The sequence below is a fragment of the Cebus imitator genome, unplaced genomic scaffold (genome assembly GCF_001604975.1).
Source record: "Cebus imitator isolate Cc_AM_T3 unplaced genomic scaffold, Cebus_imitator-1.0 Scaffold135, whole genome shotgun sequence".
Classification (NCBI taxonomy): domain Eukaryota; kingdom Metazoa; phylum Chordata; class Mammalia; order Primates; family Cebidae; genus Cebus; species Cebus imitator.
This window is the reverse complement of record NW_016107450.1, coordinates 3,358,090-3,367,875: the sequence shown is the minus strand read 5'-3', so window position 1 is coordinate 3,367,875 and position 9,786 is coordinate 3,358,090. Positions and strand designations below refer to the sequence as shown.

Sequence of the window (9,786 nt, the reverse complement as noted above, 5' to 3'; positions counted from 1 at the left end):
ACTGTCACCCAGGCTGGAGTGCAATGGTGCAATCTCAGCTTATTGCAACCTCCACCTCCGGGTTCAGGCAATTCTCCTGCCTCAACCTCCTGAGTAGCTGGGATTACAGGCAAGCGCCACCATGCCCAGCTAATTTTGTATTTTTAGTAGAAATGGGGTTTCACCATGTTGACCAGGCTAGTCTTGAGCTCTTGACCTCAGGTGATCCACCCGCCTCAGCCTCCCAAAGTGCTGGGATTACAGGAATGAGCCACTACACCCAACCATAAAGCCATTTCTTACCTATTCTGTTAAGTCGTATCCCCAGTGTTCAGGACCCTTAATTATCTCGTGTTATGATGTTACTTTTCATTTGTTTTTGTTCTATGCCGGGATGGTGGAGTTAGGGACCAACCTCTCTCCATAGCTCACCATATGCTAGATGTTTGGGGCATACATAGCTTGCTTTCTCTCTAGCTCTTCTCCCTACTGGTCTGTAAGCTCGCGAAGCTCAGAATTCTTGCAAGTTTCGTTTCCGAAACTCCCCGTGTCTAACTCATGGCAGACAGTCCATGGTTCTTAAATGAACAAAACAAAAGGAACAAGATTGTCTGTCTTCAAATGAAACCCATAGAAAGAAATTAACATGAGCTAAGCTCTTACACTGGGAATCAGCACTGGGTATAATTTCTCATTTCACCCTCATACAAGCAATCCTAGGAAACGGGAACTTGTCCAAGTTACAAATGAGGAAATTAAGGCACAAAGAGTCCATGTGGCTCATCCAAAGTGACCCAGTTAATTAGGAGCAGGATAGCTTGTGTGACTCCATCATTCCCCTGTGCCTTTCCAAGCCCATGGGGCAGTGAAGAGGTGAGGACCAAGGCTGATCATTTAAAATCCAGCAAAGAACCGGTCACTTGGCAGACAGTGATGATAGTTCACATGCAACTCCCAGCCCAGGCTGGAAATGGTTCCAGCCGGGTCCACCCTCAGTGCCTGGGAGCATGGGTTTCCCCAGGTCAGCCCCACTCCTGCAACATTTACCCACCCTCTCTCCTCTCCACACTTACTCCTTTTATGATGCCATTTTCAAGCTCATTTCTAACCTCAAATCCAAATATAAAGAGACCTTCCCTTACTTAGTCTTGAAACAAACCTGGTCTGCACTTTTGTTCTTTTCAACCCTCTTTTTATTCTGCAATAATAAAAATGTGGTATTTCATCCCAGAGCAGGCTGCATGCCAAAATAAATAGCACCTTGGATTTCCTTGAAAAGAGAGCTTGGATCAAGTCTCAGCCTCATTGCCACGAGAATTCTTGGAGAATTCAACCTTACAAAGTCAAGTATTTAGCAAGGTAGCACACCAAACAACAACCCTGCCAGCCCTTTGCAAAGACAAAGCATTCTTTCCAAAAGAGGAAAAAAAATCACCCGTACCTCAGACTGATCATGCCAAGATGAAGAGAGCTTCCTGTTTCCCCATCCCAGGACCTCAGCCTTTCAAGCATAAACATTCCCCGTGCTAAGAAGCAGGAAGCATCTGACCGCTGCTTTAAACATTGAGAGGGCCGAAGCTGGGACACCAGGGGAGGTGAGAAGTACTGAGAAAGATTCTGCTAACCAAGTTCTCCAGCGGGCTCACATCCTGCCAACCGGAGACACAAAGAGATAACTCCTGCTCAATAAATGACACATTAACACAATCTCACTAACTCCATTCCCACGTTTTTTGCAAGTGTCTGTCATTTTCGTCTGCATTGCAGCAGCTGAATCTGGAGCTTCAAGAAGAAGATAAAATAGTTGGGAGGAATGCTGTGCCCACATTACCTTCCATGGCATCATCCCCCTGCACAGCCCACAGCAGGGAGGACTCGTCTCCTTCCCAGAAAGCCAGCTTTGGGCTGCAGGGCCGGAGCCGATCACTCTCCTGCCTTCAGCACAGCCGAGTCTGTTTCGCAGCTGTTAAAGGAGTTGGTCAGGTGATCTGTGACCTTGCTGGAAAAGCAAATACTGACTTCCTTTTTGCTCCCGGGAATAGGTGAGTGGGGTAAGAAAGGAATTCACTGCTCAATAAGCTAAGACTGGATCTTGTAGAAAGAGAAAGAACGTTAAAATCCTTCAGCTGGAAAGTTAGTTCCCAGAGCTGCCATTGCTTTGAAGGAACACAGCTAAAGACATCCAAACAACACACAATCTTCCTTCTTGACTCCTCTGAATCTGGCAGCTCATCTGAGCAGTTGTAATTAATTATGCTTTCCTCCTTCCTCCCTGCAGCTGATGCGGCTCATTAATGAATTTGTTCCTAATGAGGATGTAGCCTCCTTAGAGTTGAAACCCTTCAATAGTGCATCACTTTCATCCTGGCTCAGCTTTAGAAACATCCCTCCCTACCCCCTCCTGGGGACCCTGGACCACACGAAGCCTCTGATCATTAAACGAACGGAAGTCTGTCGGGGCAGAGCCGAGACAGAAACAATGACCAGTAAATTCCTGGGGCTGGACTGGTAGCTCCTCATTCCTGCTGCTCTACCAATTTGCTGCCCTGGGGCACCAAAACACACCCAATTCTGGCAGGAATGGAAAAGCAAGGAAGTACCTGCTGTGACGACCAAATTATTGTTCAGTGGATCCAACTCTAGGCAGGGTTTCTAACTGCAGCGCAGATCAGAGACTCAGAGAGGCGGGGTGCCGGAGCCAGGGAGCACGGTTTCAGAGTGTCCCAGGCAGGCACAGTGGAGGGTGTCCCTCCAGCCCAAAGCTGCTGCAGTTCTTGGGAGCAGAGACAGGTGTGAGGTGCAGGCACCAGGCTCCAGGCTCTCCAAACCCCTAGCTATCCCCGGACCTGAAGGAGTGGGGATGGTCCAGAAGGGGCCAGGAGAACGTCTGGGCTCCTTTATGCAGACTCAGTAAAAGGATTAGAGGGACGTTGTTCCTTCACCTCCTGGTGCTCTAACCAAGTGAGGCTATGGCTGGGAAATGAAGCCTCACAGTAAGACACATCAGATGCAGCTCTGACCTTCACTGACACTGACTGTCCGGATGTGCCTTCCAAGACCAGGGGCAGGTTCCTGTCTAACCCATGCTGAAATTGATGCTGGCAAAGAGTGTCACCCTGAAACGCTGCCTGCATCGAGCCTGGTACACTCGCAAAGCACTTTCTGTCCCATGTCCCATTTATCCTTGCATCAACACTTGAAGCAGCCAGAACTAGCGTAAAGGTGAAGAAAATGAGAGACGGTCTACGTGATTTCCCTTGGGTCATCAGGGAGCAAAGAGCTCTGGGGTAAAGTTCTATGTTCTTCCCATTGCCCTGAATCAAGTTCCTTACTTTTTTGGGAAGATTCTAGAGACTCATGCTCAAGACAGAGGTTAGGAGACTTTGCAAAGTACTCAGGATGACGTGGTGGTAGGCAAGTCTATGGAATACTAACATGGCTTTTCTCAGCTGGTAAAAGTATTTTTCCAATTAACTGAGTACGCAGACCAATCATCAGAATAAAAAAGAATTCAAAGTATACCTTGAACTCTAACGATATAGAAAAATATACTGAGGAGCAAACCACTTCTCTGATACACTTCAAATGATCATTGACCATCCCTTCTAAACTGGCTAGACAATGGCTGGAGGCACACAGCATTCTCTAAGATGCAGACGGAAGAAAAGCCCTCCATGTTACCACATCCGATGCCTTTCCAGCCACCTGCCCTTCCCCTCTGGTCTATCTGTGTGAGCAAGATAAGCACTCTCTTTCCCTCTCCCGGGATAAATTCTTCCTGATCTAGGACAGATAGGTGAGAGGTTTTCCTCCAGAGCCATGCCTTGCCCGCAAGAACCCACATTCTACCTGGAATGCCGTTACATGTTTTCTGCCTGTCCAGTTCCTCCGCTCAGACATCCCCAAGTGCAGTGACCATCCTTCCAGCTGCCACTGTCCCTGTCTGCCTGCTACTGCAGCGTGTGGCATATTCTAATTGCTGTTTCTGCATCTGTCTCCTGGCCAACATCACAGGCTAACTGATCCATAAAGTGTGTAAACTTATCTATAATCCCTACAGCTCCAAATACAGACGACCTCTCCAGCCACTTTCTTACATGTCAAGGGAGCACTGTGCTATTCCCACGGCCACCAGGCATCTTATCAGATTTAAAAAGACTACAGGATGAGGGAAGGGAATATGGGTTGAGTATCTTTTATCTGAAATGCTTGAGACCAGAAGTTTTTTGGATTTCAAATTGTTCTGGATTTTGGAATATTTGCATATACATAATGAGATATCTTAGGAATGGGACCAAGTCTAAAAAGGAAATTTGTCCACGTTTCATATATGCTGTATCACACTGCCTCAAGGTAATTTTAAACATAATATTTGAAATAATTTTGTGCATGCAACAAAGTTTTGACAGCACTGTGACTGTGACCTGTCACAGGAGGCCAAGTGTGGAATTTCCCACCTATGGTGTCATGTCGGTGCTCAAAACATTTCAGATTTTGGAGCATTTTAGATTTTTGATTTTCAAATTAGTTCTACCTATAGTAGTCCCTGCAGCAGTGCCACCAATAAGCTTGACTCTAATGCCAGGACAGAAGATACACACACACACACACACACACACACACACACACACACAGGATGCACCCATCCACACATACACACACCCTCATCACATTCCCTTGACTTCTCCAGACCTCCTCATTCTGGAGAAAGGTTTGGATGTTTTGTCCCCTCTAAAATCTCATGTTGAAATGTGACCTCCAATGTTGGAAGTGGGCCTAGTGGGAGGTGTCTGGGTCAAGAGGCTGGATCCTTTTTTTTCTGAGATAAAGTTGCCCAGGCTGCAGTGCAGGGGCACAATCTCGGCTCACTGTAACCTCCACCTCTCAGGTTCAAGTGATTCTCCTGCCTCAGCCTCCTGAGTAGCAGGGACTACAGGCATGCCTGGCTAATTTTTGCATTTTTAATAGAAACAGGGTTTCGCCATGTTGGCCAAGCTGGTCTTGAACTCCTGACCGCAGGTGATCTGCAGGCGGATCCCTCATGAATGGCTTGGTGCCCTCCCCACAGTAATGAGTTCTCACTCTCTTAGTTCACACAAGAGCTGGTTGAGCTGGTAAAGGAGCAGGTGTGGCTCCCTTTCTCTCTTGCTCCCTGTGTCATCATGTCACACATCTTTTCCCTGGTTGCTTTCTTTCTTCTTTTTTTTAAAAAATATATTATTATTATTATTATTTTGAAAGACGGGGTTTCACCATGTTGGTCAGGCTGGTCTCGAACTCCCAACCTCAGGTGATCCGCCCACCTTGGCCTCCAAAGTGCTTGGATTACAGGTATGAGCCACCATGTCTGGCCTTCCCTGATTGCTTTCTACCGTGATTGGAAGTTTCCTGGGGCCTCACCAGAAGCAGATGCCAGCATCATGCTTCTTGTACAGCCCGCGGAACCGTGAGCCAAAACAAACCTCTTTTCTTCATAAATTACGCAAGTCTCAGATATTTCTTTATAACAATACAGAATGAACTAACACAGGTTCAGTTCTTGGGCTCAGCATGAGGTGCTGGGATAGGCACTGTGCTCACTGTCTATGTCTCTCAGAGGAGAAGAAATTTTTTTGTCTTGATAACTTACCCAGGATACTCATTTGAACTCATGGTCAAGCAGGGAGGTGAGCAGAACAGGGAAGGTTATCCTCGGTTTTCCAAATGAGGAAATAGTCTGTTCCCAAGGTTACAGAGAAAAAGAAAAAGAAAAAAAAAGGGCAAAACCTCAACTCAAACCCATATAGTCCGTTTCCCAGTCCAACACTTTTTCTGCTAAACCACATGCTCTGAACCGGGCACACAGGCAAATCCAGAGGACATGCAAATAGCAGGACACAAGCTTCAGTGCTGGCGCTGTCCAGGCACAAGGTGGCCTCACCTTGAGGGAAGGTCTTCATGAGAAGTCACAGCCACTTTCTCTAGAGGAATCTGTGCTTTTGCGGGGGGGGATTTCTCCCATGGTTTTGCCATGTCCGGGATACCAGCATCCCCCATCCCTATGCCTCACTAAGACGTATGTCTTAAGCCCGGCAGCCAGCTTTATGCTCCTACCAAGCCCGCAGGCCATCTCCTGAACCAAACACATTTGTCCACAAGAACTTTCCTGACAAGAATCACAGGACTGGAGGGAGGTCTGGCTCCTTTTGCAGTTTAGAAATGCTCAGCTTCTGTGGCCCAGGTCCCTTCAGCCCCATGATGGAAAAGAGATGAACTGTCCAAGTCCAGCAAGCTGGGGGCTAGGCCAGAGGGGAAAAGAGGCTCAGCTCTCCGAAGAATGTGCCTTTTATTTAAGCAGCCCCTTGGCTTTTGCACTTTACTCAGAAGGGTTAGCGCTTTGGTGGGCTGTGTGACTGCACGGGGCTGAGAAGGGCACACTTGTTAAATATTCACACACTCGACTAGAGCCTCTCTGAGCACACTGGTCACAGTCACAGTCATCCCCACAGAATGCAACCTAAATAGGCAGAGAAAGAAATCATGCATGTGAAACCTGTAGGTGCAGCCATCCAGGAGGGAAACCAGCTATTCTAAAGATTGACTCTATAAAGCAGATGTAATTTTCTGAGGGAAGAAGCTGGGCCAGTGGTAGGCAGAGGAGAGGCTGCACTAACCAGTGGAAAACGCTCCTCGGGGGGAAAAAAGGCATTAGACTTGCAGGGATGAAGACCTCCACTCCGCACCTCTTTCTTCATTTAGACGCTTCCAAAATGCTCTTAGTCCTTGACTTAAACATACCATAAAATCAAACTGCCAACTGCCAAACGAGGAAGGGGCACAAGCAGGCAATTCATCAAAGAAGAAACACAAACAGTTAATGTTTGAGAAATGCATAACCTCACAAATTAATAATAAAAAAGGTGGCAGCTCAGTCTTGACGTGCCATACCCTGCCATGAGCTAGGCGCTCTGGTCCAACCCAAACAGCATGCTATTCCCAAAAAGACTCTTCCGGGCTTGTCCAACCCGCCTAATTCTGTTGTTGTTGTTCTGTTATGTTTTGTTTTAGGCTTTTAGCGCCGGAAGCCATGGGTTTTAGTCTCTGTCTCTAGTGGTAAGCGGAAAAGAGGGATGAGAAAAGGGCTTTACTGACATAACCAGAAACAGAATCTGAGAACCCGTGACTACATTCTCTCCCTTGGACACCCCCTGCGTACTGTTACTTCTATTGTCCAAGGTCAAGGCAGAGGCATCGAGACCATCAGAGCCAAGATTAGAATCCGTGTTTTTCTGATGTTAATAGGCTGCTCTTAACCATGGTACAGCAGACTCTCTTACGAGTTAGAAAAATATTTTTTGAAAAGAAAGATCATCCTCAGTGTTGATGAGGAGGGGACACACCCTCTCCAGAAGATCACAGCAGAGTGGGGGCAGCTGTAGCCAAGAGAGGAACTGCAGGCTGTGGCAATGCCTCCGAGCACACCACAAGGATCTCCCAGCACACTGCCTGCGTGTCTAATGGCATTGTCTAGTTTGTACATGTGCACAGGGGAATTCAAAATCAAACACAGCAAATACAATGGTGAAGAGAGAAGAAGACAAAAAAAGGTCATAATCACATGTGATTTTTTTTCTTGGTGGTCTAGGAATCATCACTATTTTTTTTTTTTTTTGAGACGGAGTTTTGCTCTTGTTGCCCAGGCTGGAGTGCAGTGGTGTGATCTCGGCTCACTGCCACCTCCGCCTCCCAGGTTCAAGTGATTCTCCTGCCTCAGCCTCCCAAGTAGCTGGGATTATAGGCATTCGCCACCATACCCAGCTGATTTTGTGTTTTTAGTAGAGACAGGGTTTCTCCATGTTGGTTACGCTGGTCTCGAACTCCTGACCTCAGATGATCCACTCACCTTGGCCTCCCAAAGTGCTAGGATTACGGCGTGAGCTGCCGCGCCTGGCCTGGAATCATCACTATTATGATGTATTCTTGGAAAATAAGAAATAAATTATTTGGGGGTAAAGAGATGGGAAGTCAACATAATTCTGCCTCCTGGCTACAGCAATTTTCATGTTCACCTATTTTGTATATTTAACAGAATAGAAGGGCAAATTCTACAGTGGACTTACGGCCTGGGCTCCAAGTCAAGTAGTAGCTGAACTCCCAGCCCTGCCACTGACTGACTGTAGAGCCTTGCTCAAATTCCTGAACCTCCCTGTGCCTCAGTTGCCTTGCTTGTAAAATAGGACTAGTAGTATTTCCTATAAGTCATGGAGCCGTCAGGAAGATGAAACAGGATGACAATACATGCAAACCACTTAGAACAGAGTCTGGCATATAGTCCTGTTCAATGAGTAAATGCATTAGTTTTTTTTTAATATAATAGTAGAAATTCAATTACGAATCCAATTTTGTATTCAAAATTCTATTATACAACCATTTTTAAAAGTACTGTTTGACCTGCTTTGTAATGATTTACTATAAATGGCTATATAAACCTCCATTGACTTGCACCTTATTTTCCAAACCCCTCCCTACAGGGGGTCATGCCACCTCCTGTTGAATTCTCCCTCTAATGCTACCACATCAGCCAGCCTGGCAGGCGGTCCTCACGCAGGTCTCCAGGGAAGACCCCATTTCCAGGTGGCTGGATCTCAGCCTCACGGGCTTTGAGGTAAGACAGGCCAGGTTCAAATCCTGGCTGTGTGACCCTGGGCAAATGTCCTTATTCAAAAAGAGCACAGCTCGGTACACCGTGTCAAGACTGCAGGGGACAAGGTCTGCAAAGTGCTTGTGCTCGTGCCCAGGATATAATAAACACTCAATACATTTGGCTACGATTACTTTTTAAAACCCACAATGTGAAGCAAGAAAAGAGCAAGGATCATGTTTGTTTTCTTTCTCACCCCATTTTTAACACTTAGCATGATGGGAACTCAATAAAAATGTGTTGAGTCAACAAATAAATAAATGGAGGGATGGATGGGTAAATGGATCAGCGACTATTAGAGCTGGAAAGGATTTTTTAAACAGCTTTATTGAAATATAATCTACATACCATATAATTTATCCATATAAATTGTACAATCCAATAGTTGCAGTATATTTAGAGTTACACAAACATCACCACTATCTAATTTTTTAAATTGCGGTAAAATATACAGGGCACAATATTTATTATTTTACCCACTGAATGTACAATTTAGTGGCATTAAATGCATTCACAGTGTTGTGTAACCATCATCATCATCACTATTTATTTTATTTTTTTTGAGACAGACTCTCACTCTGTCACCCAGGCTGGAGTACAATGGCACGATCTCAGCTCACTGCAACCTCTACCTCCCATGTTCAAGCAATTCTCATGCCTCAGCCTCCTGAGTAGCAGAGATTACAGGTGTGTGCCACCATGCCTGGCTAATTTTTTTTATATCTAGTAGACACAGGGTTTCACCATGTTGGCCAGGCTGGTCTCAAACTCCTGTCCTCAGGTGATACTCCCACCTCAGCCTCCCGAAGTGCTGAGATTACAGGCATGAGCCACTGCACCCGGCCAATCATCACTATCTAGACCCAAAACTTTTTTATTATCTCCAACTTGAACTCTGTACCAATTAAACAATAACTCCCCATTCCCTCCTGCCCCCAGCACCTGCAAACTTCTTTTCTACTTTCTATGTCTATGAATCTGCCTATTCTAGATACCTGATATAAGTGGAACCATCTAATATTTGTTCTTCAGGTCTGGCTTATTTCACTTAGCATATTTCCAAGATGCGTTCAAGTTGCAACACATATCAAAATTTGCTCCATTTTTTTTTTTTTTTTTTTTTTTTT

At 45.9% G+C, this 9,786-nt stretch overlaps 1 protein-coding gene across 3 annotated transcripts in view; it reads right to left on the bottom strand.

Moving 5' to 3' along the window:
* The window catches only part of KANK4 (KN motif and ankyrin repeat domains 4), a 90,772-nt gene that overhangs the window by 50,206 nt on the left and 30,780 nt on the right, over positions 1-9,786 (bottom strand). The window contains exon 1 of one of the 3 annotated variants that reach the window (XM_037743131.1): positions 2,580-2,683. The exons of 1 other annotated variant lie outside the window; for it this stretch is intronic. The gene's annotated coding sequence lies outside the window, so the exon portion shown is untranslated. Of the gene's footprint in view, positions 1-1,810; positions 2,407-2,579; positions 2,684-9,786 lie in introns of those variants that run through there. One more of the 3 variants, XM_037743130.1, reaches the window with a different exon arrangement.